General features: G+C 33.6%; 1 pseudogene; it reads right to left on the bottom strand.

Moving 5' to 3' along the window:
* Positions 1 to 8,702: 8,702 nt before the first annotated feature.
* LOC120600522 (uncharacterized) lies at positions 8,703 to 8,821 on the bottom strand (annotated as a pseudogene).
* Positions 8,822 to 9,382: the final 561 nt, after the last annotated feature.

Here is a 9,382-nt window from a genome sequence, read left to right as displayed (position 1 = left end):
TAAAGTTGGAGTGTGGGATATAGTTTAAAACAGAAGAAAGAATTGGGAGGAAGTCTTAAAAAAGAGCAATTTGAGCTACTGATCCCTTTCTTCACTCTAAAGCCAAACAAGTATTCCTTATTCAAGCAGCTAAGAGACTCATTCTATGGCAGGGTTAAACTAGATATCAAACACCTGGATATCAGACTCAGCCAGGATTGAGTGTGAGTCCTCTACTGAAACAGGGAGATTAAATGAAAGTCAACATATTGCATGGTGAGATTCTCCCAAGTTGTCTTCTCTCACTGGCCTACCTAAATGCTGGCAGTGAATTCTATTATGCCTCATTCAGATATTAACATCTGCAGCCTGCAACAAAAAGATAGATATTGGCACTCGTACTCCTGCGACAAAAACACTTTACTCTTAAATATAAACAACCAGGGATCATATGACTTATAAGAAAGTTCTCTTACATGAGAGACAGAAAGAAGAACTGGCAGAAAAGAAGAAACTTATGGGAAACAGTCAAAGGAGAAAGCAAGAAAATAATTCAAAAAAATTTAATATCCTCAGAAAGATGAGAAAGGCCATAGTTATGAAAAAAGAAAAGGGTGTGCAACCAAATAGGAGACACTATTAAAAAGGAACACTTAGAAAACAGGAAGGAAAAAAAAAGCACTTGAAAAAAAAAAAAGCAACAGAAATTTAGAAAATCATTGGAAGGGCTGAAAGGTAAAATTGAATATTTAGAAAAAAATACAAAAAAAGTGGAAAATAAGAGAGAAAAGATAAGAAAATCAGTCCTAGACATTCAGGAAATATACCCCAAGGAACTAGAAAAAGAAAAACTAAATCTAAGTTAGCAAAAGAAAGCAGATAACAAAAATCAGAACAGAAATAAATAGAGAATACAGAACAACAGAGCAACAAAACTGAATTGGTTATTTGAAAAGATGAAAAAAAAAATTGACAAACCTTTCACTAGACTTACCAAGGAAAAAAAAAGAAGCCTCATAAATTATAAACAAAAGTATTTGTAAGGAATTTTTCTCAACATTTCAACTGATACTGCAGAAATAGAAATATTCACAAGAGACAACTATGAATAATTATATGACAACAAATTGGTCAAGAAATGGGTATATTCCTATAACTCTACAATCTACCAAGACTGAATCATGAGGAAATAGAAAATCTGAACAGACCAGTAATGAGTAAAGAGATTGTATCAGTAATCAAAAACTTCTCAACTAATATAAAATCTCAGATGGCTTCACAAGTATATTCTACAAGAATTTTAAGAATTTAAAGAAGAGTTAATGCAAATTCTTCTCAAACATGTCCAAAAAACTGAAGAGGAGAGAACACTTTTTCAAACTCATTTTATAAAGCCAGTATTACCCTGATACCAAGGCCAGATAGGATACTACAAGCCAATATTTCTGATTAATATAGAAGAAAAATTATCAAGAAAATATTAGCACATCAAATTCAACAATACATTAAAAGGATCTTACACCATGATCAAGTGAGATTCATCCCTGGGATATAAGAATGGATCAACATATGTAAATCAATAAATGTTACTTTAATAGAATAAAAGTAAAATCAAATTATCATCTTTATATATGCTGAAAAAATTTTGACAAAATTCACCATCCATTCATGATAAAAACTCTCAACAAAGTGGTTATAGAAGGAAACATACATCAACATAATAAAAGCTATATATGACAAGGCCTCAAATAACATCATACTCAATGGTGAAAGGTTGAAAGCTTTCCATCTAAGATCAAGAACAAGACAGGGTGCCCACACTTTACCACTGCTATTCAGCATAGTACTGGATATCCTTGCCAGAGCAATTGGACAAGAAAAAGAAATAAAAGGCCTACAAATTAGAAAGGAAGTTTAACTGTCTCTATTTGCAGATGACATGATCTCATATATAGACTACCCTAAAGATTCCACCAAAAAGCTGTTAGAACTAATAAATTAATTCAGTGAAATTTCAGGATACAAAATCAACATACACAAATCAGTTGCATTTCCTTACACTAACAGTGAAATCTGAAAAAGAAATAAAACAATCTCATTTACAATAGCATCAAAAAACAACAAAATACCTAGAAGTAAATTTAACCAAGGAGAGGATGTAAACACTAGAATCTATAAGACATTTATGAAAGAAATTGGAGAAGATACAAATAAATGGAAAGGTATCCTATGTCCATGGATCAGAAGAGTTCATGTTAAAATATTCATACTACCCAAAGCCATCTATAGATGTAATACAATCCCTATCAAAACTCCAATGGCATTTTACACAGAAATTGAAAAAAATCTTAAAATTTATATGGAAACAGAAAAGACTCTGAAAGCAACCTTGAGAGACAACAAAGCCAGAGGTATCACACTTCTTGATTTCAAAATACATTACAAAACTATAGTAATAAGAGCAGTATGATATTGGCATAAAAAACATACACATAGACCAATGGAACAGAATCAAGAGCCCAGGAATAAACCCATGTATAGACAGACAACTAATATTTGACAAGGGATACCTGCATACTTACTGGAAAAAGGATAGTCACTTTAATAAATAGTGTTGGGAAAACTAGATATTCACGTGGAAAAGAATGAAACTAGACCCACAGTTTACACTAGTCCCAAAAATGAGTTCAAATAGATTAAGGACTAAAACATAACTTGAAACTATAAAACTATTAAAGGAAAACATAGGGGAAAGCCTCATTGACATTGGCCTTGGCAATGATTTTTGGAGATGACACCAAAAGCGTAGGCAACAAAAGCAAAAAGTAGAAGTACATCAAACTAAAAGACTTCTGCACAGCAAAAGAAACAATCAACAAATGAAAAAGGCAACCTGTAGAATGGGAAAAGATATTTGCAAACAACATATGTGATAAAGAGTTAATATCCAAATATTTAAGGAACTCATACAACTCAACAGCAAAAATCAACCCAATTATAAAGTGAGCAAAGAACCCAAATAGACCAAAGAAGACATGCAAATGGCCAACAGGTAAATGAAAATGTGTTCAACATCACTAATCATCAAGGAAGCGCAAATCAAAATTTCAATGAGATACCACCAGAAACCTGCTAGAATAGCTATTATCAAAAGGAAAAGAGATAACAGATGTGGAGGAAAAGGAGCCCTGTGGGCTGTTGTAGGAATGTAAATTGGTACAGTCACTATGGAAAGTAGTGTAAAGACTTCTCAAAAAGTTCAAAAGAAAATTACCATATGATCTAGCAATCACACTTTATCCAAAGGAAATAAAATCAGTATCTCAAAATATATCACAAAGCTATAGTAATAAAAATAGTATGTTACTGGCATAAAAATATCTGCCAAAAGATGTCTGCAACCTCATATTCATTGTAGCATTAATCACAGTAGTCAAGACATGGAAACAACCTAAGTATCTATCAACAGGTGAATGGATAAAAAAGTTATATATGTACAATTATAAGTATATAATTATATATACTTATAAATATATAAAGTTATATATAATTAATATATACTTATGATGGAATATTATTCAGCCATAAAAAAAAAAATCCTGCCATTTGCAACAACATGGGTGAAACTTGAGGGCATTATGCTAAGTGAAATAAGTCAGAGAAAGACAAATACTGAATACTCTCACTTACATGTGCAATCTGAAAACACTGAATTCATAGTAGCAGAGAGTGGTTGCCAGGGACTGTGGCAGGGGGCGGGGGGTGGAAGAAATGAGGATATGTTAGTCAAAGGGTAGAAACTTCTAGTTATAAGTGGAGTAAGTTCTAGGGAAGTAATATACTATAGTTACGTAATATAACTCTAGTTACAGTATGGTGACTGTAACTAACAATACTGTATTGTTAGTAGGTCTTAAATTTTCTTACCATAACAGCAACAACAAAAAAAAATGGTAATTATGTGAAGTAAAGTATGTGTTAACCTTTTTGTAGTAATCATTTCACATAATATACATGTCAAATTACCATATTGTACACCTTAAACTTATAGAATGCAATGTGTCGTTTATATATCAATAAAAGTGGGTGGGGGTGAAGAAACTACTGGAGAATTGAATCCTGACATGACAGCATGAGCAACTTTACTGACTCACCTGCTGGTGAAACTGGAGAAAATTATTTTTAAAACAACCATTTAAAGCCTCTAGAAATGGGCCTAAGAGCAAACAGCAAATAAAAAAACATCTATTCAAGCAAACCTTTTAAAATTCAGTAAGAAGGCAAGAGTCTGTGGTACCTGAGCCAAAATCAGTCTCTTTCCTCCCTCTCAGCTCTGAGGCAGAGACTCCACTCCAGACTGACGCTGCAAAAACCACAGAGCTCTCTCTCCCCCTAAGTCCCAGTCAAGGGGCTGTTTTCTTCCTGAGAGGATCAGGACTTCAGTGTTTCTCACCCTGCCCCTGGCTACCTATTGCTGAAGCTAAGTGCTGGAAGAGTGCAGTCAAGAGGTGGGGACTTCCTTCTTCTACCTAGCCCCACTCATGGAATAGAGGTTTTACCTTCAGCATGGCTCAGTGAAAATACTGGGGCCCCAGTTACCCTTATCTGAGCTCATGATGCAATGAGAGGAGAAGCAAGCTGAGAGGATTTCAAACTGCTGATCCTCCTCTTCTATCAAGCACTCAGCTATTGAAGCAGTGGTGTCACTCTTAGAGACGCTTACTAATGTCCCTCCCCAAGCTCCAGGGCCCTGGCTCAGAGATTTTGCCTCAAGGGAGAAGGAGGCCATAAAACAGAGAGCTTCTGTCACTTCCAGAAGGAACTGACTTCATTTGCAACAGAGCTCTAGAAATTCAAGCCTAAAAGTATTTTCAAGAACAGTAGAGGTTGTGTTGAAAGGCAGTTGGAAGAAGTTGTGTGGATTTAATGAAGATACAACCTAAACTATAGGCTGGATAGTTTGCAGGGAGAACCATGACTAAGACAACCTGGAGGAACCCTCCTGGAGTCAGAACAAATATCAAATATTGACTTCAGAAACTATTCCTTCAAAAGAGCCAGAATTTGATTGGAACAATTTATGGATCAGAACATTGTTGAAAACAACAGAGAAACCAGATGGCATTTAGTGGAGTTTAACAGCTGGATGTGGTCAGGAAAAAAAAGGAAGAGAGCCCTACCCAAAGCTATGGGCATACATACTCACAACTGTGCATCCCTGAGAAGTAATATCAGAGTCTTAACGTGGTATGTGTACGGGTTGGGGGCAGGGGGGGTGTCAAAGATAGACTTCAGAAAATAACCCAGCCACTCACTTAAACAAATAAAACAAATAACAATAAACCCAGACAGGGGTTACTAGTACTCAGAGTTGGTTAAATATATTTTCTAAAATGTCCAGTTTCCAACAAAAATTATGAGGCATGCAAAGAAACGGGAAAATATGATCCATACACCAGGGAAAGTGGGGGGCAAGCAACAGTGAGAGTAACCAAATGTCAAATTTAACAGAAAAAGCCTTCAAAGTAACCATTATAAATATGTTCACAAAACTAAAGGAAACTATGATTTAATAAGTAAAGGTATGTATGATAACAAAATTGCATCACAGAGAGGATATCAATAAAGTGATAGAATTTTTAAAAAGAACCAATTGTAAATTCTGGAATTAAAAAGTACGATAACTAAGTCTGTTTTTTAACTCACTAGAGGGGCCCTACAGTAGATTTGAACTGGCAGAACAAGGAATTAGAGAACTTGAAGATTAATTGGTAGAGATTATACAAGATGAAAAGCAGAAAAAAGAATGAAGAAAAATGAACACAGCCCCAGAGAAATGTGGGACACCATTAAGAATACCAACATACAATAATGGGAGTATCAAAAAGAGAGGAGATAAGGCAGCAGAAATATTATTCGAAGAAATAATTATAGAAAATTTCCCAAATTGAAAAACAAAGTCTACACATCCAGGACATGCCATGAACTCTAAACAGAATAAGAGAACCACAAACAGACACATCATAATGAAAATGCTGAAAGTCAAAGACAAGAAGTAAATCTTGAAAATAGCAAAGGGAAAACAATGTATCACTTACAAGGGAACCCCAGTAAGGTTAACTGTTGTCTTTTCAGCAGAAACAATGGAAATCAGAAGTCAGTAGGGTACATATTCAGAGTACTCAAAGAAAAATCTGTCAACCAAGAATCCTGTATTCTGTAAAGCTATATGTTAAAAATGAAGGCAAAATAAAGTCATTCTCAGATAAATAAAAATTGAGAGAATTTGTTGCTAGCAGACCTACCTTAGACGAAATACCAAAGGAATTTCTTAGGCTGAAAACAAGTGGCTCCAGAGGATAATCTGAAGAAACTGCCAGAGTATGTGACTTTCCAAAATGAAAGTATAAACCAGAAAAGAGGAAGACACCAGAACTGAGAACACAGGGAATCCAATACGAGAGTGAAATTAAGAGAATTTCCAGGGAAATAATAAGGGAAAATCCCAGGATCATAGCTATGCATAAAGACTAGAGAAATTGTTCATTTAGAAGAGGAGAATACAGTGTTCTAGGTGGGAAGTCTCCAAGGGAAAAAAAAGTGAGAGGTTAAAGACTGATAGAATATCTAACATTTTTGAACATATTAAGAGATTTTCCATTCTGTTTAAGAATGGGAGATTAATTACATAGATACATTGAAAACTAAGCAAAATGAAAAAATAAGGCAATTGTTAACTCCAAGACAAAATTTTGAATAGAAAAGGAAATGTAATTATAATCTACTATGTAATAAGAAGTATCCACTATTGGCTTCATTATAATATTTATATAGTCATGATAATCAGTACTTAATCGCAACCACCCCCCAAAAAAACCGTTAGAATGGGGTGATAAGAGAGGGCAAAGGTATGGGAGAAAGGGCAGGTAAAAGAGCAAAATCCTCACCTTTTACAGAAGAAAGTCTGTTGGATAATATCACAGACTACTCATCGATTCTCACTTGAAAGTCTAAAAGCAAGAAGCTGAGCTGGGCCGTCAGTAATGACAGCAAGAAGAGAAAGTCTTGGAAGTTGCTTGCACTTCCAGGCTTTTATGAGGCAAGGGTGCTGAGTTTTTTCCATGTTCTGTCTGAGTGGGAGGTGGACAAGCTTGACATATGCCTGTTTAGCAAGTCTTTTGTTATTAAATATATATAATTTTATTATATTATTGTCCGAGATTACATTCTATGTGACACTGATCCTTTGGAAATTTTTTAGGATACCTTTATGACCTAAAATATGGTCTGTTTTTTGAGGCGTTCGCTCAAAAAAAGTGTGCGCTCAAAAAAAGATGTACATTCTGTTAGTAAGTGTGCTTAAACATTAATTGTATTGTTCAAGTCTTGAATATTTCTTTTATATTTCTTTAAATAGAGGTGTTAAAAATCTCCAATTATAATTATAATAGACCTATATCTCCTTGCAGTTCTCAATTGCTGATTTATACGTTAATTTCTAAGGCCATATTGTTAGGTGCATACATATTTATGGTGAAAATATCTTTTGTTCTATAGATCCTCTTACAGATATATAACATCCTTCTTTGTCCCTTATGGTATAATTTGCCTTAAATCCTATTTTCTCTGGTAATAGTATTGCAACCTCAGCTTTTTTTTTGGTTCATAGTTGTACTTTTGTTTTCCACCTTTCTGTGTCTTCTTGTTCTGTATCTTGTTAACAACATATTGTTTGATTGTTTTTTAATATCATCCAAAAGTTTATATTTTATAATTGTTAAACTCAATTATAATTATTATTATTATGTAAGATATAGTTCTGCTATCATTTTTCATAGTTTCTACTTACAGCATTCTTCTTTTGTTACTTTTTTCTACCTTTATACTTCCTATTAGATTCATTGAGTTTTTCCTAATGTTTGAAAAATTATACTTGTCCTTAAGGCCTATATTGATGGTCATTTACCCTACTGATTTCTTAAACTTATCAATCTATACCTTCCCCCAAATAAGGGTTTTAACACTCTCTCATATCTCATCTGTCAACTTATCTTGCCTCCTAACCCAATTATGTTGGTATTTATCTGGATTTAAGTCCGGATTATTATAGACAATTTACTTTCCCTTTTTTTCTCTGTATCTAGACTTTTTAAAAAGTCAGCAATAAACTTTACCAAAATAGATGATCACTTTTCCTTTCCATACCACTTGTATTACATCTCCTAGATTTACTTTACTTATTACTTCCTTTTAAAAAGAATTTCAATATGGGTCTCGTGTGTTGAATCTTAAACCTTGAATCCCTGAGAATACTTTTATTATGGCCTCATGTTTAAATAACAATTTGTGTGCAAGTTCAAAGTTTTTTAATATTGCAAATAATATTACTCCACTGCCTTTCAGCATCTAGAATTATTGCTGAGAAATCTGATATCAGTCTGGCTTTTCTTTCTTTATAGATGACCTACTGTTTTCTTTGAAAGATTTTAGAATTTTACCTTTTTATTTGATATTTTTAAAGTTACTATAATGTGTCCAGGTTGGGAATTTTCCTTATATCTTTTACTTGAATCTATTTGAGCCCTTTTATTATAAGATCTTTCATCTTCTTTTATTTTTTTATTTTTCTTTTTTAATTATTTTTTAGGTGAGGCAACCTATGGTTGACCTCACAGATTGCAAGGACCTTGTCAGCTTGCAATCCCTTATTTTTTTATTTTTTATACCTACAGCACCTGGTCTTCCTAGGTGGTCTCCCATCCAAGTACTAACCAGGCCCGACCCTGCTTAGCTTCCAAGATTGGACGGTATCGGGCTTGTTCAGGGTAGCATGGCCATAGATTTTTGTCTTCTTTTAATCCTGGAAATTTTAATTGTTTAAACTGTCAAAAAAAAAAAAGTGGATAGATTTACTAAAAGCTTTTTCCCATCGGTCTAACTCTTAGTTGGAATATAAATTTTAAATTTTTTTGAGGAAAATTATAAAAATTGTTCTTTATGAAATAGAAGAGTTTTGAATTATTTTAGCAGGTTTCCTTATCAATTACTGTATTGTGCCTTATCTTACAGCCTTTGGAAAGTTGTATAAGCATAAATTGCTGGATGGCATAAAGTCTCTCAAAGGTGAGTGAGAAATCAGATAAAATTGAAATTCCTTATGTTTTGCACTTATTTTTTAAAACTACATTTATGTTTGGTGATAACAAAATTGTTATTCTAACCTGTTTATTGTTTTTGTCTCATCATTTACTACTTTAAAAAAACTCAAACATAACTACCTTTGAAAAAATGATTTTTGTCTTTATCATTGCATTTCAAGTCCTATTTTCTGAATCGAATTATAAAAGCAGTTTCTTACCAGAATTTATCAGGCTTGTCTAATTCTTTGGGGTTTTTTCTTACG

Source organism: Pteropus medius, unplaced genomic scaffold (genome assembly GCF_902729225.1).
Source record: "Pteropus medius unplaced genomic scaffold, Ma_sr-lr_union100, whole genome shotgun sequence".
NCBI classification, from domain to species: domain Eukaryota; kingdom Metazoa; phylum Chordata; class Mammalia; order Chiroptera; family Pteropodidae; genus Pteropus; species Pteropus medius.
Note: the sequence above shows the minus strand (reverse complement) of the source record. Positions and strands in the feature narration are given on the sequence as shown.